Source organism: Cibotium barometz, chromosome 57 (assembly GCF_041138505.1).
Source record: "Cibotium barometz isolate CiBa-2024 chromosome 57, ASM4113850v1, whole genome shotgun sequence".
Taxonomy (NCBI): domain Eukaryota; kingdom Viridiplantae; phylum Streptophyta; class Polypodiopsida; order Cyatheales; family Cibotiaceae; genus Cibotium; species Cibotium barometz.
This window is the reverse complement of record NC_141102.1, coordinates 9,785,765-9,811,850: the sequence shown is the minus strand read 5'-3', so window position 1 is coordinate 9,811,850 and position 26,086 is coordinate 9,785,765. Positions and strand designations below refer to the sequence as shown.

General features: G+C 38.2%; 1 pseudogene; it reads left to right on the top strand.

Moving 5' to 3' along the window:
• Nucleotides 1-1,744: 1,744 nt before the first annotated feature.
• On the top strand, nt 1,745-3,115 carry LOC147606402 (calmodulin-like protein 3 pseudogene; annotated as a pseudogene).
• The last annotated feature ends 22,971 nt before the right edge of the window (nt 3,116-26,086 follow it).

The window sequence follows — 26,086 nt, the reverse complement described above, 5'->3', positions numbered from 1 at the left end:
TAGCATCTAGGTATCTTCCTAGTCTGCTCAAATGGTTTCAAGTGGTGAAGGTATACATATGGTAGATGAAACACCTACAGAGAAGCTCTTTCACTTTCTACAAGTAGCACGTACATAGGATATGTTTGTGTCCTATAGGGAATGCTTCAATCTGGGTTTTGACTTGTGTTCACTCATTAATCATTTCAAAGAGTACTATGAAGAAGAAATGGAATCTTTCTTTGCTTGATAGATGATGGTGCTTTAGATTTTGAAGGTATAAGGTTTCATGATCTTAGTAGTTTGGCAAAGAGTGCTTTAGAAAAGGCCAGGTTGCATAAGAAGAGATGCACTTCCCAAGCATGTGAAAATCACTCTTGGGCGGTTCACCTAAAAATATGTAAGTATAGGACTTGAGTTGAAATGAATGGGCTTTTTAATTCAAAATTTTAAAATAAATCTATAGAAATACATTTACAAAAGGGGTTTTTGAATCGATTTTGGAAAAAAACCCATAAGTCTATAAAGAAAAAGGGGTTATTTTTTTCATGAAAAATTTACAGGTTTGGTTTTTGAAATATCCTTTGAACGCACGTAATACATAGAGTTTCTTAGTAGTACACCCTCCGAGAAATCACTATGGACCACTGCAGGTTATGTAATAGAAAGTGCAGGCTTTTTCAACATCATGTAGCCTTGCTTTTTTATTTGCGTGCATATGTAGGCATTGAGGATGCTGGAAAGAGTAGTTCTGACACTTTTTAGGGGGTATTCGAAATTAAGAAGAGTTAAATAACATAGAAATGGTCTTGGATAAGGCACAAGAAGAAACATTGAGAGCAAGGATTTTGATGCTGCTAATTTCAAGGCTAGCTTAATTGTGCTAGAGGAAAAGGATGTTTCTATAGAGGTTTTAGAGAAGGAGATCACTCTACCATGCCTACCATCCTTTCCACTCAAGGACAAAAGCTCTTGAATTTAAGAGAAGACTATTGCCTTAGATTAATAGCAAATGCCAGACTTTATTGATCCCAATGAGGTTGATGAATTTTGAGAACTTGATACTGAAGCAGGCAAAATTTTCATTGATGCACCCAGGGCTTTAGAAATGTGCTTTAAAAAGATTGAAGAACAAGACAAAACTCTCACCATAGAAGAACAGTTTTCAGCTATAGAAGAAAGCATGAGAATCTCTAATATGCAGAGAGAACTACCAAAGACTCCATGCTCAGAATGAGAGATCCCTCCACCCTTACCCTTCAAAATTGACGACTCTCGTGAAATATAGCAAGTTTTTTTAATATTTTAGTGTAATTTTTTTATGTGTATTTTAAAATTTTGGAAGTATTTTGCAACTATGAGAGGCATATCGTGTATTTTACCACTTCTAGCATTCGAAAAAAAAAAAGTTATAAAATTATGGAGGAACAGCAACTACGGTGTACATTTTATAATAAATTGGCGTTGCTATCCGCACAGCTACGTGAGGAAAGGCGCTGGGCGTACGCTATGCCGTGGCTACCTGCACATACGTAGCGTACATGCTTTCCGTCAGCGCGGAAACAAGAACCCCGCCCCTAAGGTAACCTCTAAGCCCTTTACTAGCGAAGCTGCAAGGAAGCTACACCATGAAAGAGATTTGCCGTGTGATGTAACCTTTTGTCCTCTGCTGCGACAGGACTAAGATAATTGAAGCCCCTTTTCTGCATGTCTTAATGCTTGGCTTGGCCTACTCTGGGTAATCATGTCAAGCTTAATAGAGCTTTCATGGCATCGGTAAATCATGTGAGAGCTTTCAATTTACTGATGCCATTGGAAATGATAGCTTAGAGCTTATATTTTTGCTTCTTAAGTTTGTATGCGCCTGCAAAGCATCTATGGGGAAATAAGCTAGAACAGCACGAGAGTAAGGACTCACTTGGAGATGCCTGTACGCTATAGTACACAAACACATGCACGGTTCTAGCTTTTAATACAGTAGCTGGGCTCCCTTGGCGAGAAACTTCGAGGAGATTTCCATGGCTAGGCCACGGCAACAAGCTCTATAAAGGTTGTGCATGAGTCATTGAAGGATCTGCAAGTATTTCCCATTTATTCTAACTTCAAAAATCTAGGCAGATTTAGCCATGAGCGCCTGCGTCAATGCGCTGGTTGCTAATCTCGCACCGTTTCTGGTGGCGCAGGAGGAGGCCTTACCACATCTCGATGTGCTATGGCACTATGACTGTGTGGTAAGCCCCCGGTCACCTGCTGCTAAGGCGGCGATCTCCCCTCGCTCTGATGCAAACGGCGAGGATTCACCCAGCTCTAGCACCGGCCATGGCTCTGCGCATAGCGAGGGTGCCGTGAAGGGCAGCATCCAAGAAGCTTCCTATAGAGTCGAGGTAGCTGAGAGGCAAGCCCTGCAGAGAGTGTTCAACACGTTCGATGAGAACGGCGACGGGAGAGTGAGCATCCAGGAGCTGGGGAGAATCTTCGAGCGGCTGGGAATCTCGAAGACCCAGGAATCCATCGAGTCGCTGCTGGCAGATTCTACCATCAAGTCCGAGGGCCACGTGGACGAGGAGGAGTTCGTACTGCTGTACGAGGCTGCTTGCGGCTGCGTGGAGCAGTTCGACGGAGAAGGCAGCAAGTATGATCTGCACGCGGGCGTGGACCGGGATCTCCGGGCCGCCTTCCACGTGTTCGACAAGGACCGGAACGGCTTCATCTCGCCTGCAGAGCTCCAGTCCGTGCTGTGCTGCCTGGGCTTCCCGCAGGCGCGCGAGCTGCAGGCTTGCGTGAAGATGATCGCGCGGGTGGACGCGAACGGCGACGGTCAAGTGGACTTCTTCGAGTTCAAGAAATTGCTGGGCGTGGAGGAAGATCCAACGACTATTGCAAAGCCATGACGCCCTACAAGGCGTTCAAGTCAACACTCTTTTTTCTCAACCCCCCTACTACTTGGTGCACTTATCATGTCTTCACAAGTTTTAGATATGGCTTATGGCCTTGAAACCTTTGGTCTTTAGGGTAATTAGCTTGAGTCAAGTAGGAGGTTTCATGAACCAAGTGGTTGGTGTACTATGTTAAAGTAACTCTGTTGTACCAAATATGACAATCATAAAATAAGATGGAAGTGTCAAATCTAAAGTGTTGTAACTTGCCAAATTTTAGATAATGTTAAGCTTATATCTATAAGGTCCTAAAATTTTCTCACATGTTGGAAGTATTTTAATGATGTCAAATTAATTATATGCCGTAGCAAGAGACTTAATATTCCAATTGGCAACTTGTTGGTTTTGTTGCTTTGTATAAAGTGTAGGAAGGCACCAGACTTTATGACTAGTATATTAGGTGTAGACTAATGATAAAGAATGGTTTGTGTTGTGAATTTAATGATAAAGAATGGTTTGTGTTTACTGACATTATTAACTAGGGAAAAAGAGTGGTTTGTGTTGTGAATGCATGGTTTACACATTATTAATTAGGGAAATAGAGTGGTTTTGTTCTACATGTATGTTGAATGTGGAAGCTCAACATGTGTGCATAAAGTTGCAACGTTTTATGGTCCATAATACATATCAAATGGGATGAAAAAGAGGGGTTGGATTTGAGTTGAAGGAGAGGTTTGGCATTGGGTCCACATGAAATCAATTGGTAGCCATGACATCCCCCCTCCCTTCCCTTCCCCCCTTGTGGGTCATGACGAAAAGGAACAGGGTGGGGAGGCAAGGGGATGGGGCATTAGGGCTATGTGTCCATCTCATGCACCTTTTTTGATGGTCTCACACTACAAAGTTCTTTTTTAAAAAATCGGTCCTTGTTTTGTCCTTAGTAGATTTCAAATAACTACTTGTAACTTTTTGGCTAAAATACCTAGTGTCATTTTTTAATACACACACACACACACACACACACACACACACACACACACATATATTGAAACAAGGATCCTCCTCAAAAGAGTCATTTCTTTTGTCTTTGAGCTTCTCTCGCATGTTTCTTTACAATGGCTCTATTGTTTTCAAATTAAGAAGCCCATTTGCACATGCATAGGACTATCACTTGTTATATTTGTAGAGACTATCATGTTGAGTGATATTTAAATGCCATCAAGATGATTTGATTGTTTCCTTTCTATGATGTAGGGCTTTATTTTAATTTTATAACTCTCAATAAAGGTAATTTGATTCACTTCAATGATTAATGGCCTTTCTTTTCACTCAAGGTTAAAGAGAGACCTTCATTCTTACCTCTCTCTCTCAATAAAGGTAATTTGATTCACTTCAATGATTAATGGCCTTTCTTTTCACTCAAGGTTAAAGAGGGACCTTCATTCTTACCTCTCTCTCTCTCTCTCTCTCTCTCTAAACCTTGTCCTCTCAAGAGCATACTTTTTTGAAGTGAGATATTCATGAGTACACTTTTAATCAGACGTATAATAGCACCAGTGGTGGCCAACACACTTATATCCATTAAAGACTTAGCTCATTAGAGATAGAGAATTACTTCATAAGTTTAATATTGGCAACCATTGCCAACACATCATAGTAGAGCCTTAATATGTACTAACTTTGATTAATATGTATAGTAAATGTTCTAGTGGGAGCGCTTTTTGAATTCCATGAATGAAAGGTGTAAGGTGATGATTATAGATAGAAGAGTACCCAAAACGTTCAAGTTTTTCATAAATTCACTTGTCAAAGTATGAAATATAAATTATATTTGTGTGAAAGACTTTTGTATGCATTTTCCTAAAGAATGGTAAGCCTTGTATGTAATAGTGTGAGGGGGTTCACTCAAAAATATGTGAATGCATCATGTGAGTTTGAAAGACGGTATTTTGTAATTAACTTTTTTTTTCTATATATGTACAAACTTATACTCATAAAATAATTTTTTAAAATGTTGTGAGTTTGTATAGAAAAATAGGTCATTTAAAATACTTAAAATTCACAAATAAGGGATTTAAAATACGCCCCTTGAATACACGTTTACTATAGATTGACAACCCCCCATCCCCCCTCTCCACCCGATGAGATAATAGTATATGGACATTTTCCATCTAAAAACTTTGAAGATCTCTAGCAAGTTTAAAAATACATCTTTAATGCACATGTGATATATAAGTTTAACAAAGAGGGACCACTTATTCCTCATCTCTCTCTCTCTCTCTCTCTCTCTCTCTCTCTCTCTCACACACACACACACACACACACACACACACCCCTCTCTAATTATCCCTCCTCTCTCTCTCTCTCTCTCTCACACACACACACACCCCTCTCTCTCTCTCTCTCTCTCTCTCTCTCTCTCTCACACACACACACACACACACACACACACACCCCTCTCTTATCCTTTATCCCTCATATCTCCCCCCCCCTCTCTCTCTCTCTCTCTCTCTCTCTCTCTCTCTCACACACACACACACACACACACCTCTCTTATCCTTTATCCCTCATATCTCCCCCCCCCCCTCTCTCTCTCTCTCTCTCTCTCTCTCTCTCTCTCTCTCACACACACACACACACACACACACCCACCCACGTACACACAAACACTACTTACAAAGCCATACAAAAAAAAAAGAAACAAGCCTCGTCTTGCTGTACGAGGCTGCCCGCGGCTTCCTCTATGAAGGCAATAGTTTTGACATGTAATCCGACGTGGTCCGAGACCTCCGACTTCAACTTGGCTATAGAGCCTTAGTCTATGGTCTCCTTCGTGGGCTTCCCGTAAGCACGCAAGCTGCAAGCTTGCATGGAGCTGACCCAAATTATGAACTATTTCAAGTTATGCATACTTTTTTTTTGGGCACTAAATGCCTTTCCATAAACGAAAAAATATCTATATGGCCTTAAAACCTATGGTCTTCAAGGCAAATAGCTCATGTGTGGAAATCTTGAATAAGATAGGTAGGTGGTCATGAGCCAAGTGGGTGGTGTATGTAAAAGTTATTGTAATATACCATATGACAGTCATAAAATAAGATGCAAGTGTCGAATGTGAAGTGATGTTACTTGTCAAAATTTTTATAATGCTAGACTTGTATATATGGTCATAGAGCTTATCATATGTTGGAAGTATTTTAATAATGATAAATTAATTATATAAAAAGCAAAGCCTATTATTCGAATTAGCACCTTGTTGGCATTGCTACTATGTATACAGCATAGGCTTTATGCATGAGCACCTAAGTTTGCACATTGTTAATTATATGTTGACTAAGAGTGGTTTATGATTTGCATGTAACGTCTACATATTATTAAGTAGAGAAAAGTAATTGTTTGTGTTCTATGTACATGCTAAAAGTGCGAGTACGGAATGTGTGCCTGAAGTTTAAGATTTTTGTGGTGCATATTAGCTACAAAATTGGGTGAGTTAAAGAAGAGGTTTGGCATTGAATTTTCCATGTTGTCAATTGGGTGAGTTAAAGAAGAGGTTTGGCATTGAGTTTTCCATGTTGTCAATTGGATGTTTAAAGATTTCTAGGCTCGCATGGAATTTGACTTTATGGAAACATTCCTATTACTTCTAAGATTTAAAGTGATCAGTTATATGAAAATTATGAGACAATTATTTGAAATTTGGAGATATGCTATTTGCTAGCAAAACTTGTATGTCCATCATATGCATAAATTCTCTTCAAATTGGTCCCTATTTTTAACCCTCAATATATATTGCAGATTAATACCGGTAAAGTTTTCTTTAATCTTCAGCTAAAATATGTAGTGCCAAATTTAGATTATATGTATACATATTGCAACAAGGATAGTTCTCAAATAAGTCCTTTTTTTTGTCTCTAAGCTTCTCTGACATGTTGCTTTATAATGGCTCTATTGTTATCGAATTGGGAGGACCACTTGAAATGCATAGAACATGTGAACTTGTTATAATTGTAGAGGCTACCATATCTAGTGATAATTAGATGTCATCAAGCTAATTTGATTGTTTTTATTTTTGTGATGTAGGGCTCTATTTCATTTTATGACTCTCATAGATATTAATTTAATTCACTTCAATAATATATGGCCTTTCTTTTCACTCTAGATGAAAAAGTGACCCCAATCCTATTCCTCTCTCTCTCTCTCAAACAATGCTAGGCCTTGTATATAATAGTACTGCATGGGCATTTCAATAATAGTATGTGGTAAGCCTCGTATAATAGTACATGGTCATTTTTAATATAAAAACTTTAAAGGACACTAGAAAATTTTAATGTATTTAATGCACATGTGATATACAAGTTTTTTTTTAAAAACACCTCCTACCCCTCATCCTCCACACACACACACACACACACACATGGATGCATACAGACACATGCATGCACACACACACACACACACACACATGGATGCATACAGACACATGCATGCACACACAACCCCCCCACACACCCACGCATGATTGATAAAGCCACATAAGAATTACTAAATTTATATTTATGTACTTTATAAAGCAAGATAATGTTATCCATGAGTTAAAATTAGAGTTTTATTTTTCATAAGCTAACATATCATTGGGAGTTGCAAAAAATTGACTCGATTTCTCAATACACAGCTACTCACAAAATATTTGGAAATTCATGCATAAAAATATAAATAGAGTATATTTTCATATTCTACACACTATTACAACTTAGATCTTGATATTTTTCTAAAACAAGATGATGATTTGAAGTCATTAAAATTTAACATGTAATACTCATGACTTTATCTCTACGTCTACAAGAATATAACAATAAGAATATAATAAGAAGGCATAACACACAATAACAAGACTTAACACAAGACTAAGTTAGTTATTATATATTTATGTTGGAAATTCATGCTTTGCATTGGTTATTGGAATTACATGCGTGCTAGCTAGTTCTATATTCTAAGGCTCCCTATGCATGGAGAAGATGCTTTTTTAAAAATGTTCTCAATGTTGAGAAATTTATATTTTTATCTTGCATTTATGAATGGGGAGCATGACTCTTGCATACATTATCCATTGTAGTAGTGGCAAGAAAAGCGTCTTAATATGTGTGTGTGTGTGTGTGTGTGTGTGTGTGTGTGTGAGAGAGAGAGAGAGAGAGAGAGGTGATCTCCCTACCCTCCTTCTTTGTGTGTGTGATTTATGAGCGTGCACATTCTAGCCAATCTTGGGCCAAGGTAGGGAGAGGTAATCTCCTTACCCTCTTTATTTATATGCGTGTTAATTTCAATTTGTAAATTAATGTAAATTTATCATGATAAATTATTTTATTGATATGATTCATATTTATTTAATATAATTTATGTTTATTTATTTTTAATTTAATAAATATGATTTATATCTAATATAATCTATAACTAATGATTATTTATTTTCAATTTAACAAATTTAGAAGCACCATCATCTCTTTCGCCTACTTGGTTTAGGTACAACACCGCCTCAATAGCTCTGGGAGCTACACATCTCCGATTGAGGAGCTATCTTCACGGGAGTTACAAGGCAGGTATATTATCTTATTGGACGGAGTTTTTCTATTAAATAGAGTTTTGTCAACCAGATTCACGTTTGGGGTGTACTACAGGCCCCGTTTCGTCACTGTAGTGTATTATCGACATTTTTGGAAGTTTTGGTAGAGAACTATTTCTATTCAAAATCTGGTTATTGTAGTGCAGCAGTGCATTTTGGAAGTGCAGACAGGGTTTGCACATGTATTGTTGATACTGGGTGTATGTACATGTACTCTGGTCACATTTGGTGACACACAAGCTGTGCTGAAGTACCGCTGCTATAGTAGTTAAAGGAGATACTCCTGTATTATAGGTTACATAGAGAAGTTATCTGTTTGCAGGTTATTTGATTGCTGTAGGAAAACATGTCTGACGGAATTAATCAGATTGTTAATGAGAAGCTGGATAAGAATAACTTCCATTACTGGAAGTTGGGAATGACCAATTTTCTAATGGGTGAAGGATTTTGGGATATGTAGAAGGAGACAATGAGGAGCCCCCAGATTATCTGAGGAGAATGTCACTCCTGCAGATATAAAGGTATTTAGGGATTGGAATCAGAGTGCAAGAAAAGTCATGTACTGGATTTCAATTAGTGTCATAGACACTATGATAGGACACATACAAGATTCAAACACTCCAGCAGTTGCATGGCAGAATCTGGTTCAAATGTTCCAAACTAACACAAAGGCAAGGAAGTTATAGTTAAAGCAAGAGTTGCATACTGTGGAAAAGAAAAGCATGTCCATCAATGAATATGCCTTAAAGATCAAGGGCATTGTGGAATCCCTTGGGTTTATCAATGTATCAGTGGAGGATGATGATTTGGTGAGTGTTTGTCTGAATGAGCTTAGCAAAGAGTACAAGCCATTCAAGACCTCCATTGCAATTAGGGAGAATACTCCCAACTTTCAGGACTTGATATCTATGCTGGTCATAGAAGAAAAGGCTTTAGGTGAGGATTCTTCTTCACAAAGTAAGAACACATCAAAATAAGCCTTCTACTCTAATTCAGGTAGAGGTAGAGGTAGAGGCTGTGGTCAAGGCCAAACAAGGAAAGTAGAATTTTGGACAACAACAGTCCAATTCTTCACAATAGCAATCATACACAAGTGGAAGAGGCCAGTCTAGAGGCAGGGGGAGCCAAAGAGGCTGAGGTAGTTTGGCAAAGAAATCAAAATACAAATAGCATAGAGTGCTATTACTGTGGCAAACTAGGACACATGGCAAAGGACTGCTACAAAAAGCAGAATGACATTAAAAGTGGGACGTTGCAGCAAGGCAACTATGTATCATCTAGCAAACATGGAGGTGATGATAGAAGTGAGCAACTATTTGTGATGCAGCACATGCTTAGTTCCATAACAAGGGATGTGTCAAGATCTCAAGATATATGGTATGTGGATTATTCTAGCGCCTCTAACCACATGACCAGTCATGCTGAGTGGTTTAGAGATATGCAGAAAATGGAAAAACTAGGTTCTATAGAAACGAGTGATGATACTGCACATCGCATTGCGCATGTTAGTAAAGTGCCATTATCTATGCAGGATTGTAAAATGAAGTACTTGGTTGATGTACTTCATGTTCCAAATATTACAAAGAACCTAGTTTCTTCTGGACAGATGGTTGAGCAGGGTCTGGTGAGGTTTAATCCTCAAGCATGTTTTGTGGAAGACTTCAAAAATAAGTGTCGCTTGGTTGCAAAAGGTAACAGAAATGGCAGGATGTTTACTTTCGATGTGAACATGCGTGAGATAAAGGCAGCCATGTTTGCGCATGGAACAGGTGTCATTACAGATAGTGACATAAGGCACAAGAGAATTGATCATGTGAATGTACATCGATTGAAGTCTATGCAGGCCCAAAATATTGTTACAGGTTTGCTAAAGTTTAAGGTTGACGATATGCATAAGGTATAAGAAGCATGCCAACTTGGAAAGTAAGCCAAACATGCTTTCCCACATGAAAAGCATGTCAGTGCAAGGCCATTGGATGTCATACATTCAGATGTATGGGGACTGACCAAGACTACAACAATTGCAGGTTGCAGGTACTATGTTACATTCATTGATTGATCACACTAGGAAAGTGTGGGTTTATTTCATGAAGGAGAAAAGTGAGGTTTTTGCTCACTTTCAGAGATTTAAAGCCTTGGTCGAGAAGGAAAAAGGCATGCAAATAAAATGCCTAAGATCAGATGGTGGGGGAGAATATTTCTCCAATGAGTTCAGCGATTTCCTAAGAAAGTAGCCTGGAATAAAGAGGCATTTTACGTGCAGGTACACTCCGCAATAGAATGGTGTTGTAGAAAGGAAAAAGAGGCGCATTGGAGAAGTGGCACGTGCCTTGATGGCTGAAAAGAATATGCCACATTACTTTTGGGCAGAAGCAGTAGCAATTGCTACGTATATTATGAACATGACACCTACTGCAACTGTTCATGGTATGACTCCTGAACAGAAGTTTACAGGCATAAGACCGGATGTGTCTCACTTGAAAGTGTTTGGGTGTACTGCATATGTGAATGTTCTTGATGAAGTGAGAACAAAGTTGGATCCAAAGGCAGAGAAATGCATCTTCATTGGTTATGCTATGGAGAGAAAAAAGGTTATAGATACTATAACCCTACCACTCGTGAGATGCGAGTAAGTAGAAATGTTGTCTTTGATGCGATGAGTAGCTGGTATGCACCAATAGTGAAGGCAACAGAAGATGCAGATGTAAGAAGTACTGATGTTGCACCACATGTAGAGCAAGACCTGGGGAGTCCTCGAGCAGTGGATCCAATGTTAGCCCATGGTCAGGAAGGTTAAGGAATGATGCAGGTACACATGTATACGGAAAGGGAACAAAAAGGTAGATCAACCTTTTGTGCCTGATCTGTTAGTAGGTCACTCATATGTGGATGGTGACTAATGAGTAAAGCCTTGATGAGGAGCTTGGCATTTTGTCTATGGTTACTCCTAGTGTAAGGAGAACTAGGCTTGTTTTGAGGACACCTGGCAATGATCCAGGTGTACGTAGGTCTACGAGGGTTAGATAACCTATTGATGGGTTGAGATGTGGTGGATATACAACCCATCATTATGCTTACATGGTAAAGCAATATAGGAGGTTGAGCCCACTTGCTTTAAGCATGCACTTGGAAATAAGAAATGGGAAGATGCCATGGATGAGGAGATGGCAACATTGGATGCAAATGCAACATGGGAGTTAGTGCCTTTGCCTAAGGAAAATAAGGCAATTGGATGTAAGTGGGTGTATAAAATCAAGCACAATGCTTATGGTTCAGTGATGAGCAAGTATAAGGCAAGATTGGTTGCCAAGGGCTATGCGCAAACTTATGGCATAGACTATGAGGAGACATTCATCCCGGTTGTAAGAATGGCAACCGTGAGAGCTGTCATTACTATGGCTACAGTGAAGGGTTGGTCTTTACATCAAATGGATGTAAAGAATGCTTTCTTGCATTATTTACATCAAATGGATGTAAAGAATGCTTTCTTGCATGGTGATTTGCAAGAAGAAGTGTACATGATGCAACCACCAGGTTATGAGAGTGATGCACATCCAGATTGTGTGTGCAACGCAAAGCCTTTTATGGCTTGAAGTAGGCACCCATAGCATGCATGGTCAAACAAGATCAAGGAGTATCTTGTTACCATTGGATCTCAGATATCCAATACAAATTTTTCTTTATATGTGAAAAAGACATATAGAGGGATCATGCTATTAGTCATCTATGTGGATGACTTGATTATCACTGGTGATAGTGATGCAGACATACATGATGTCAGGATGCTTTTGAAGAAGAAGTTTGAGATAAAGGATTTGGGTGAGCTACGGTATTTCTTGGGCATAGAGGTGGTGAGATCACCTCATGGCATTTTGCTATCACAGAGGCAATATGGCTTGGACATGTTATCCAAGTATGGTATGACAGGCTGTAAGCCTATTTCATTGGAGCAGAACACAAAGCTTTCCGCCGCACAGGTGAGCTTTGAAAGGCATTAGGGAAATTTTGGACTCAACTTTGGGCCCTCTAAGAAGTGCCAACTAAGGTTAGAGAGAGATAATCCAAAAGGCCTTAAAAATAAGGTGAAATTGATTTTGGTGTAAAAGATATATTTCTATTCTTAAATGTACTTAAAAATGATAGAATATTGCTAGTTCTTCGTGCAGTTGGGCACAATATGGCTCTTGTAAGGGTAATGGAGGTGCTTTATCGCATGATGCCAAATTGCACGCACATACATATACACTTATATCACATCCACAAATACACACACACACACACACACACACACACACACAGAACCATATACAACACAGACACACACATACAGTACACCCACAATGTGAGAGAGAGAGAGAGAGAGAGAGAGAGAGAGAGAGAGAGAGAGAGAGAGAGAGAGAGAAGTTTTTGCATTTTGGCACAATATGGCTCTTGTAAGGGTAATGGAGGTGCTTTATCGCGCCAAATTGCACACACATACACCCACATACATATACACTTATATCGCGCCAAATTGCACACACATATACCCACATACATATACACTTATATCACATCCACACACACACACACACACACACACACACACCAACACACACACATAGAACCATATAAAACACAGACACACACATACAGTACACCCACAAAGAGAGAGAGAGAGAGAGAGAGAGAGAGAGAGAGAGAGAGAGAGAGAGAGAGAGAGAGAAATTTATGCAGTTTGGCGCGATATGGCTCTTTTAGGGATAATGGAGTTGCTTTATCATGCCAAATTGCACAAATACAATAAAGGTTTTCTCTCCTTTTCTAATTCATGCTAGTGTCTTACTTCTCAGAAAAAAGAAAGCTAAAGGCAGGGAGTCACTGCGCTGGATCCTGCTACGGGTAGGAGCGACATGCAGATGAAGTCTACAAAGCTGTTGATGAGTACAAAGAAATGATCTATTGACTTCACTACTACTGACGACCCTGTAGAGGTTATGGCAAGGATAGATGAGCCATAGCTTGTGAGAGGACAGACAGAAGATCAAGGGTTTCCAACTATGGAGCCGGGAGAATCAAGTTACTCCCTTTACTTTGTAAAGGATCATAGTGATGAGGAACCCCATTCTGAAGACCAGGATGTGGAGGCAGATGAACATGAGAAAGCAGGTGTTCTTAGTCTAGTGTCCCTTTTGAAGCGACATGCTCGCAAGAGTCTCTCGGTTAAGAGGGAATTCGATTTCTCAACAGAGGCTAAGGAAGCGATGTTGAAGAGGAAGAAGCAAAAGAAGAAGGAGCAACATCTTAACACTGACATGAAGGAAAATAAGGAGGACATTTTTGAGAGCAATGATCTAGCTCTAATTGATGAGAAACTCTTTGATTTTGTCTGTAATGCAGGAGCTATGAAGACTTTCACATTATTGCTAAGATGTTTAATAAGCCTTTGCAAGTGGAATCAATTTTGGATCAGCATGCAGAGTACCTGTCGAAACACAGGGACGATTTCAAAAAATTAGTATCCAAAGGAAGGCTGTTGCTAAACAATCAGGCTTATGTGCACTTGCTGGATTATATAATATTAACAAGCAAAAACATTATTCTCAAAATTTTAAGCAATTTCTACTGCTGTTACGTAAATTTTACAACAGCGCTCTGATACCAACTATAAGATCCCGCTGCCCTCTCTACGCACTGGATTTTTCAGATTCGGTGGGTGATTTGAGTATAGATTCAAGAACTGGTCACATCGTCATTTCTTGAAACTGACGAAGGAATTACGTCTTGGTCAAATTCTGATTCAGGTTTTGAGTCCAGAACGGTTCTTCTTGAACTATCTTTATCAAATGGTAATATTTCAATTACTACTTTACTAAATTTAAAACTAATCATTTACCAATATTCATGGGAATTAGTCATAGGATTAAGAGAACTCTTATCTTGATATAAAAATTCTTTTATGCATCATTTTTTTTGCATAAAAATCGATATTAGTGAAAGTAACACTTTCACAATAGAAAATTTTCTTTTATGCATAAAAATCAATAATAATGAAAGTAACTCTTTTATAATATTTTTTTTCTTTTATGCATCCTTTTATGCATAAAATTAATAACGATAAAAATAACACTTTTTATTTAAAAAAATTCTTTTATGCATAAAAATCTATATTGATAAAAGTATCACTTGTATAATTAAAAAAAATATTCTTTATGCATACTTTTATGCATATAAAATATAATGACAAAAGTAACACTTTTATAATTAAAAAAAAATCTTTTATGCATCCCTTTATGCATAAAAACCAATAATGATGAAAGTAACACTTTTATAATTAAAAAAATAACCTTTCATGCATACTTTTATGCATAGAAATCAATAATGATAAAAGTAACACTTTTATAATTTAAAAAATTATTCTTTTATGCGTACTTTTATGCATAAAAATCAATAATGATAAAAGTAACACTTTTATAATTTAGAAAAAAATCTTTTATGCATCCCTTTATGCATAAAAATCAATAATGATAAAAATAACACTTTTATAATAAAAAAATATTCTTTCATGCATACTTTTATGCATAAAAATCAATAATGATAAAAGTAACACTTTTATAATCAAAAAAATATTTTTTTATGCATACAAATCAATAATGATAAAAGTAACACTTTTATAATTTAAAAAAATATTATTTTATGCATACTTCTATGCATACAAATCAATAATGATAAAAGTAACACTTTTGTAATTTAAAAAAAAATCTTTTATGCATACAAATCAATAATGATAAAAGTAACACTTTTATAATTTTTAAAAAAATCTTTTATGCATCCATTTTATGCATAAAAAATAATAATGATGAAAGTAACACTTTTATAATAAAAAAAATATTCTTTCATGCATACTTTTATGCATAAAAATTAATAATGATAAAAGTAACACTTTTATAATCAAAAAAATATTCTTTTATGCATACTTTTATGCATACAAATCAATAATGATAAAAGTAACACTTTTATAAAAAAAATATTCTTTCATGTACACTTTTATGCATAAAAATCAATAATAATAAATATGCATCTTCTATGCATGAAAATGACACTTTGAGTATAGAAATGATAGGGATTACTCTTTTAGCATAATAAAAGATAATACTTATTTCCAAAAATTTTGCCATAACCTCCTTTGTATGGCTGACCATTTTTTAAATTTTCTTACTTAATTTGTCTTAAAAATTAACTGTAATTGATTTAAAGTAATCTGGACTAATGAAAATTCACTTATAAAAGAGCAAACATTATAGAAAGTTTAATTCCAATAATTATCACTTAGGATAAAGAAGGATTGATTCTAAGAGGAGAGAGGGGAAAAGCCTTTCGATCAAGGCATAGCGTCCATTTATCACTTCAAACAATCATAAAAATTAGGAAAGCATAACAATCAATAAAGAAAATTATAAGATCTCTACTTACATAATTTATTGGAGCTTTCCTTTGGCTTGATGGTTTGAGGGTTCTACTCTTGTTTGTAACAAGAGTGGCCACCAATCTTTGGAAGAGGGAAACGTCAAAAACTAGTGAATTATTAATAAATTCACAGTTCTTGGCTTGGAAGAAGTAGAGTAACAGTGCATAAACACTATTATTTTTCAACAAAGGGAGAGACTTCTATTTATAGGAAAAATTGAGCTCCTAACCAAACAAACTGATTCTAGAATTTTTCAAATCAGTTTGGTCAATTTTTGACCATTTTAGGTTAGTTGAGCTAACTTTTTGGAACTAGACTTGAATTAGGTTAGTTGAGCTAACTTTTTAGGTTAGTTGAGCTAACTTTTTGGAACTAGACTTGAATTAGGAGAGAGGAGAGATAAAATATCTCAATTTTTTAAGATTTAAAACTCAATTGCACATGTGAAGTAGGCGCCTCATTCATGAGGGGGGAATCCCCATTGTGAGGTGTCAAAAATCCATTTTTTAAGCTTTTCCTTTGGCCCATGTCCACTCTTCATCTTATGTGAGTATTTACTCATTTTTGGGGGTGGTTTTCTTTATTTATTCTATTTATCTTCTTCATACATTTGGATGAATTTGATTGGCCCTTCAAAACCTTAATTTGAAATTTTTTAAAAATCTGGACCCCTAGGATAAGGCCTCTTGAATAAATCATACTTAATTTCTAATGCACCTTCTGAAAATCTTTTTGAACTGTTTCGGGGGAACTTATTTTAATAAGAGATATTTTTCCATCCAAAAATATTCAAAATCTGAATATTCTCTCTCTAGGCCAAAACAAGTAGAAACAAGATCTTTTATATTTCTGAAGAGGGAATTGATTACAGGGGAAGATGATGGACATCTTGAGAGGCTGGGAAGGAATCTTACAAAATTTATGCTGATTGAGGATGCTCACCTTAGTCTTTTGAGCCAGGAGCATTGGTTTATTTAAAAGTTCCTAAAGACTCTCAGACTTTATCAACAGGAAAATTCTCAAAATTATCTCCTAGATATTGTGGCGATGAGTTTATACCTGGTTTATGCATGATGTTTATCTACAAAGATCTTAGGGTTTTAACAAAGACCCAAAAAATAAATATAAAACCAATAAAATTTACAAGATTTCTCTTTTTAGGGTTGGATAAATACCATTTTCACATAGAGAAGAGTGTGAAGGCTAGTACAGTTTACGAGTGTAGTTGGATATGGCTGGTGAGCTTGTTTGTGAACTAGGAAGAGAGATTGGAGTCTTGTGAAGGAGCCAAACTGATACAATATGGGGCCTATAAAATAGTTATAAGATAAAAAAATATAAACTAAGCTAGAGCAATTTACAAGGCTTGATAGTTCTCCACAAAGACTATTTGGGCGGCCCAAGAGAAGGTATTTTAAGGTTGTAATTGTGCAAAGGTTGGGAGGAGGAACACGTCTTGTTAGAGCATTGCTATCCAAACATAATGCTTGTATGGTTGTAAAGTTTCCAAGCGCCTTGGGGATAGACCCAGCAATTGATTCTGAGAGAGATCTATGAGCTGAATCTGAGGAACCCTGACATGTGGGAGATGGATTGTAGTAAAACAACCTTAGCCTTAACTAAACTACACTTAGAAATACTTAAGAGATAGAGAATGGTTTCAATGCAATGCAATGAAACTATGTAATGGTTACAACTGAGATCTAAAAAGATCTATGATGATGATGATGCTGACTTTGACTTAATGGTTTGTGAATGCTGACTTAGAATGACGTACTGCTATACTGCTAAATGCTAAAGAACTAAATGTTATGACTGTTTTTCCCCTTCTCTTAGTGTGATCTATTTCTAGATACTGAAAAGAAAGAGAGAATGGTGACTATGAATGATTCCCTTGCTCCTTAGGCTGGAAACATTGAGAAGAAGGAGATGATTGGAATGAATGATGCATTTTCTTTATATATGGATTTATGCTACGAGTTGGCCAGGATAATGTTGTCGGCTTGTTTGTTTGGCTCCACCACGACCTCATAAATGCCCAAAAGCCTCTTTCTATGCTATCAGATGGTTCCACAGGTCCTGACCTATTGTGATGCATATCCCAAACGCTTTTAATGCACGACCATAGGATACTGCTATAGGTGCTATAGAAGGCCCATACACTACTGCACATGCTTCAAATACTCCTCTGCTTGGGTAAATGATTTATGTGAGGTCCCCGCCCGCCCACTCCAGGGCTCCTGCCAAGCGGTGGAAGCGGCATTGGCCTCCCGCGCGGGGTGTTGAAAATACAAGTGAATAGGGTGTGTGCGGGAACAAGCCCTTGGTTAGAGGCTGTAAAAGAGGATGAGTAAATGTGAAAGAACCTCTGAAAAGGTGAGAAGAATCTACTGGGAGAGAATAAAGGGTAGCATGAGAAGATTTAGGAACTGTGGAGATATTCTGGAAAGTGTGGAGATATTCTGGGAGTGAATCAAGGAGAAATTAGTGGGATTAGATGCTTGGATGTAAGCTCTATAAATTGAGGCATTGCCCTAATGAGAATTTATTGATTTTTGATTATCCATGCCTACATTAATCTATTTGTTAATTATCCATGCCTACATTAATCTATTTGTTAATTATCCACTAATTATGTCTTAATTATCCACTAATTATGTCTTAATTATCCACTAATTATATCTTAATTATCCACTAATTATCCACTAATTATCATCTTAATTATTTACTAATCACTTTATTAATGATTATCCTCTTAATTATCTACTAATTATTCACTAATTACATCTTAATTATTTGCTAATCACTTTATTAATGATTATCCACTAATTACATCTTAATTATCCACTAATTATATCTTAATTATTTGCTAATCACTTTGTTAATGATGTTGATTCTAGTGTTTGATCCACCATAGCTCATCACATTGCTCTAATTTCAACATGGTATCAGAGCCATGCCTAGAATCCATCAGGTTTATGAGCCCATTATCTAATTAATTAAGATTAGTAGATAATTAGAAATTAATCAAATTTTTAGTTATTTTTCAACTCACCTCTTTACCCCCAGCCAGTGGAGGATCTCCCTCTCCTTTCACACATTAAATTAGCCCAAACCCTTCTAGCACAAGCTAGCCAGCTCATTGCTCTTCAAGCTCATCAAATCAGCGCAGCAAATTGCCGATGCGTTTGGGAGAAATCGCGATTTTCTAAGGCGCCTTTTTCTGGAAAAAATTTGCAGATCTCTTCTTCATCAGTTCAAATGGGTCTAATTCCTCTTAGCCCAAAGTGTTTTCAAGCATGCTCTACAACAATTTCATCAAGTCTATAGTGAGATCCAAGCTCTTCATCAAATATGTGGGTGACTTTGGTAAAACCGAGATTAAGCTTTCAATATTTGGTCAAATCTTGTGTTTATTGGCTTCATCCTCTACTAGACTCATTGCTATTAATGCCTTTGAAAGCATTTGAGCTCATTTGAAGTCTAAGGCACCAGATCTAGACTCCCTGCATACTCTGTTTTCTACACACAAAATAGTGGATTAATTTACTAATTAGTGATGATTAATCAGTGCAAATCACTATATTTTGGTACAATTGAGGGTTCAAATTAACCATTAGGTATTTGATACAGATCCCTATAACTTCAGATTGCAATTCAGAGTTGGTTTGATACTTCAACCATTCCGTACAAATTGGTTACCCTTGATTTAGTGTAATTTCTAGTGATTTTATGCTGATAAATTTGTTGTAATCATTTCTTAAACACCAGATTGAGTTGTAAAAGGGTAGACACTGCCCTTGAATCTTGAAATTGGATCAAGAGGTAAGACCCCCTTCACATCACCATGAGTACAGCACAAGAAATAGCCAAATTTAATGGGGAGCAGTTTTATACAACGAAAACCATGTATTTGCTCATGAGAAAAAATCTGTGGGGGCTAGTTGATGAGGGAAGAGATAAATGCCCAGAGAGAGGAAAAAATGAGTGGAAGAGCAGGAATGCAAAAGCATTGGGACTTATTGCACTCAGTTTAAATGATGAAATCATTCATCACATCACAGGGATATAATGGGGAAAAGATGCATGGGATGAACTCAATAAATTATTTGGAACACAAGCAAACAATTCAAAGATAAATCTGTTAATGCAATTCTAAAAATTGGACAACTGGCAGCTATTGGCAAAAAGGTAGAAGATGATGAGGCACTAGCAGTGCTTCTGAAGAGTGTGGACAAAGGGGTATATGAAAATATTGTAGCAACACTAAAGAATGTACCTGAATTGAAGCTACACGAGATAGAAGCATCTCTACTAGATCAAGAGAGCAGAGGCAAAGAGAAGAAATGGCTTGACTCAACAGGAGGAGAAGAAAAGGCATTCTTCACCCGAGGAGGATTCTCTCGAGGACGAGGACGAGGAAGAGGCAGAGTAGGAGGAAGGACCTTCACTTGCCACAACTGTGGAAAGCCAGGACACATGGAAAGAGACTACTACAGCAAACCCAGTGGAGAAGGAACGGCATTGGCAAACTTCATGGAGGCTTGGCTCCAAAGAAAGTGGAGTCGGATCATCTTTTCTGAGAGAGAGAGAGAGAGAGACCCCACAACCCAATGTAACCTGCCCCAACAAAGTAAAACCACCTCTAAGCCACTCATGATGTAGGCCACGTGGTAGATGTATGTGTGTAGACACTAGTCGCGGGCTAGCAAGTAAGGGGAGGCAAACTTGGTATAGGGTCTAGGTGTACTAGGAGTATTCGCTTGAGGGTATTCACTTGAGGGGAGGTGTTGAAAATACAAGTGAATAGGGTGTGTGCGGGAACAAGCCCTTGGTTAGAGGCTGTAAAAGAGGATGAGTAAATGTGAAAGAACCTGTGAAAAGGTGAGAAGAATCTACTGGGAGAGAATAAAGGGTAGCATGAGAAGATTTAGGAAGTGTGGAGATATTTTGGGAAGTGTGGAGATATTCTGGGAGTGAATCAAGGAGAAATCAGTGGGATTAGATGCTTGGATGTAAGCTCTATAAATTGAGGCATTGCCCTAATGAGAATTTGTTAGTTTTTTATTATCCATGCCTACATTAATCTATTTGTTAATTACCCACTAATTACATCTTAATTATTTGCTAATCACTTTGTTAATGATGTTGATTCTAGTGTTTGATCCACCATAGCTCATCACATTGCTCTAATTTCAACACGGGGCGGAGGTCTTGCACACTCGAGGCCTCACCCGTGCGGATGTTCGGGATGAGAGACTAGCCCGGGGGGCGGTCCCCGAGACTGGGCCCGGAAGACTCCCTTCACTCGGAAAACACGGATGATTTTTCTAGGAAGGTGAAAAATCTTTTAACTAGGAGATTACTCTAATGAGTCAAGTCTTGACTAAATTAAACTGATCTGACCAAGCCTAAAGTCACATGGTCAGATCAAGAAGAGACTTGCACTTGGTCCATGGAATCACCACTTTTTTTCTCATTTCCAAGGCACAACTGATGATCTCTTCCCATAGAACAAGGTCTTGTCAGGATTTAAACTGATTAACGTAACTTATCGTATCTAGTTGTTTCTCAAGAATCCTCCGATCCAGCCTAACCCCATTCGGCCCATGGGTTAGCCAACCACCCGAGCACTGAATTGGTGGGATTCCTTTATAAAGATTTGATTGGGTTTTTGCCCAGGTACCAAGGAAAAGAGTTCCCAGGCCCCCTAGCCGGCGATTCATGTAAAAATCAAATAGGCACACCACATACACACCTAATATGAAATTGCCATTTATAACAGACTCGGCTGGCTTTAAGATAATCTTTGAATAAAATCATAATATTTTCAATCATCATTTTCCAAAATTCCAAGTCCATTGTATTACAAAAATGCATCATCTAAACTCTCCGTTGAAGACCAGCTGGCCAACCAACGAGATTTAGTATCAAATTTTTGTTCCCAAAAACCTTTCCTTTTTGTTCACCATCAGATATCTTCCTCGACGTACATTGAAGACCAGCTGGCCAACCAACAAGATCTAGTTTCAAATTTTTGTTCCCAAAAACCTTTCCTTTTTGTCCACCCATCAGATATCTTCCTCGACGTACACCTGGGTGTCCTAGCAACCGTGAGCCCGTGCATCCTGGTCAAAACCCTCTAGGATCCTCCTTAGGTGTCCTAGCACTTCACTCAGGGACCGCTTCGTGGGCCTCGCCCATCGTACCGGAAGCGCACCATTTTAACCCCGTACCGGGTTTGATTTTTTTGCGAGCTTTATTTGGCGAGCTTTTTGGAGATAAGATAGTTTTATGTGAGCTTGTAAGAAAAATGATACATTTTGGTGAGCTTTTATATAGTAAGTATTTATGAAAGAGAAATAAATACATTCACATACATACATACATATATACATGTATATTCTCAAACACACCTACCTACCTACCTACCTACCTGCCTACCTACCTACCTTCCTACATATATACATACATATATACACACATTTGTACAATACATACATACATACATGCATGCATACATACCTACATACCTACATACCTACCTTCCTACATATAAACATACATTTTATGTCCAAGAAACTTAAATATAGGCACAAAAATACCTATCTATGTACCTTTCTTCCAATGTTTATTTCAACACAAGTAAAAACAAGTATACCCGGCTCATGTTTTCTTACAAAAAGATTGAGTTCACATTTCCTTACAAGAAGATATTTGGTTGGTACAACTCCTTTACCATAGCGTCGCAAGCTACCTACAATAAGACTTTAGAGTACGTGACAGTATACTCCATCCCAAAGCAAGACAAAAATAATATTGGTTCAAATTTTCTTACAAAAAGATTGACTTCACATTTCCTTACAAGCTTAAGTAAGCACAAACATGGAAGGCTTGATTAAAGCTTAAGTAGGCACAAACATGAGAGGCTTGATTAAAGCTTAAGTATAGGCACAAAGAGGCTTGATTAAAGCTTAAGTATAGGCACAAACATCCTTGCTTCAAGGACGTGATAGTATATTGTCCACTTCCTCTGGTGATAGTGTCAGTTGATGCATTACCATATCCTCATTCTTATGTAATCCCAAAACTCGCAAGAAGACAAAATAGATATGCTTACATGCAACGTAAGACTTTCCTCTAGATTCTCTTTGCATGAAATCAGGACATGTACACCAAGATTGTACCTTGATGTGTATAAAATAGTCCTCTCTACTCTCACATGCCAAATGAAAAATAGAGTAGGAGGACGGCTGCATTGCACTCTCATTAAGGACTGTCGCTGTCATGGCCTCGGCACTACCAATCCTCTTTTCTGCTTCTTTGGAAATCCAATGCCTCCACTTGGTTGATCTCTTTGTATTCTGTGTAGCATCATGTGGCCTCTTGTCACTTTCTTTGTTGCCCGCTGCTTGTGTGGACGTTTCTCCCACCCCCGACACAAAAGGTTCTTCATGAGTAACATCTAACTTGAACCCTGCCTTTACTAATCTATCTACCTCTTGGCTGGTTATGTTGGTCCCAACATCCACTTTCCACATATCTGGGTATGATGGCTTGTATATTATGTTTGGATCAACATGCCATGTGTGTGAAACATCTGAAGGACAAAACCACATCATTTGAGCCTTTGGCGCTCCCGGACCAGGATGTCGTCGCTCTGAGTAGAAGCTAGGGGCAACAACTCCAATAGAGCTTCCCTGTATGTATGAGTTGCACTTAAGTCTTCCATCAATACCTCCCAAACATTTGACTTTTGAGTTCAATGGGGTTCGTCTAATGGCCCACATTGTGCGTCCAACGGCCTCTTCCTTTACATGCATTTGTCCTCCGCTCATTGTGCCATAATGTTGTTTAGGCTCTTCATGTCCGACATCTTTGTTTCCTCCAGTCATTGGACTTTTTGGTCCTCCCCTTGAAGCGGGACTTGCTGCACTGTTTGTTCTAGATCTATCTCCAAAACTTACTCTTCTTGCTGTTCCCCGGTTTTGACGATGTCTGCTCTACATGACATAGCCTGGACGATGTGAGCATTGGTCTACTTCCGTTGTCCTCACCCTCTTCCGTTGAATAGTCTCCTTATCTCCATGTAGAGGCCTTGATTCCTCATACATAGGAGTATTAGCTACTGTTTCATGGACCATGCGGCGAGCCACTTGTGGTGGTGTCAGTCTTGACCTTGCTGCTACCCTGTCCAGCAACTTGCTCAAGCTTGGTCCCTCACCTTTGTGCTTCCCCATTTGATATGCATATTGCTTTGCACTTTGTAGTAAAGCGTTTGCCATATCTGAAATGCACGCATCATACAAGCTAACCTTTTCCTTGTATCCTTCACCAGCAAGCCAACTCCCATGTACACTTTCAGATAAGTTTGTTCGAGGGGTTTGTGCTAAATCCACCGAGCTTAAGACCACCTGCACACAAGAGGTTTCATACAAGAATTCACAAAATTGACTCCAATGCAAATACATCCATACAACATATCAGTTCTCCATAAAATTTCTCACCCTTGACATGAGGTTGCCCCAATGTGCTATTCGTACTTCCCACCAACTCATCCACGTATCCATCACTGATAGTTTTCCCTCATGAACATGTCCATTTCTCCACCACTCACGAATCTCTTTACTTTTTAAGAAAGCTGACTCCTTATTGGTTGCAAATCTCCATTCTTCACACAAGTCAATATGGTGTTGTCGACTTTCTGCCTTCACGCATTGTTTAGCATGCTTCATCAAACTTTGTTTCCAATGGAATAAGCACGTTCGCTCCCTGTCCTCCATAATGTTGTGCGGACCCCCATTGAAAACGGTCCTAACTGCACACCAATTGGACCGTGCTTCATCAGCCATAAACCCATAGAAGTGTGCGGGTGCATAACCGCATTGCTCCATTGTGCTATTCAGCATTTCCCAAAATAGTACTTGGCTTTTTGTATCCTCCTCCTTCATTTCACATGTGGCAATTGTCAACAGCTCTTGAACACTATAAGATTTTGGAGAGAATTTTTTCAGTCAGCTATCATTCAAGGTAAATGAAAGAAATGAAAAAATTGGAGTTCGTAGTCTCACCTTGGGTCGTAAACATGACAAGCCATTGTTGACCAACCAAAAACTCAATGAGTGTGATCAAACAAAACCCAGGACTTTGACAAGTCACCTCCACTGTCACACCGCATGCGATTCACCAAGTCCACGCCTGGTGCTGGTCCTCGCAAGGCATCTTAAAGACATAGCATTTGTCATCAGGGCCACCTTGTCCTGGGAAACGGCTACCTTGTATAAATGAATAGCGAGATCTTCTCTGTATAAGAAGGATGCTATCAAAGCCCTCTCCTGCTGGCATCAATTTTCTTTTCTCCTGGGATACAATGCGTCTAAACCTAAAAAACATAATTTCACAATAAAGAGAGGACCGAATGCAGAAAAATACTTCCAAATATAATTAAGTTATAGAGTGAATACTCACCTCTGGTTTTCCACAAGAGGACTCAACTCCTCCAAAAAATTACAGAGCTCATGATCCCCAATACTTGTAGGTAGCTCATCATTTTGATTCATCATGGAGGAAAATAGCATATCCTTCACAATATCCATCTGTATTTTTCGAGGACCTGCACTTCTCTGGGTTTTTAGCACTTGAGAAACATACATTTTCACGCGCTCCAACATTGACCTTGAAGTTCCTGGCTGAACTGGATGTTCATGCAACTCAGTGTGGAGCATCATTCTTGTAATAGTTGTGTCACGAGGCATTACGTAATACACAATACATCTACACACTTGCACACAATGTGCAGTTTTGCGACAAAAGTGACAAACTATTTTAGATTTCTCATCCTCTGGCAGATGTCCATGAAAGAAGGTGTTGTTATACCTTTTATTGTTCAAGTAAAAAGGACAGCTGAGCCTATGGCACTCCAAAGTACCAACACAATAGCTAATACGCACGGTACAACTTACAGACATGTTTGATGTTACTCGACGTGTCCATAGGTGACCATCATATTTTTGCTCCATTCCATCCATATTTCCTATTTTGCCATATGTTGGTGGAAACTCTAGGATGGAATCACCATCATAATGTCTTGGCACCTCCTGGACTTGGATGACTCGAGTAACTTTTTTCAACAATGAACGCAGAAGAGAAGGTTGCTCCTTCTTACGA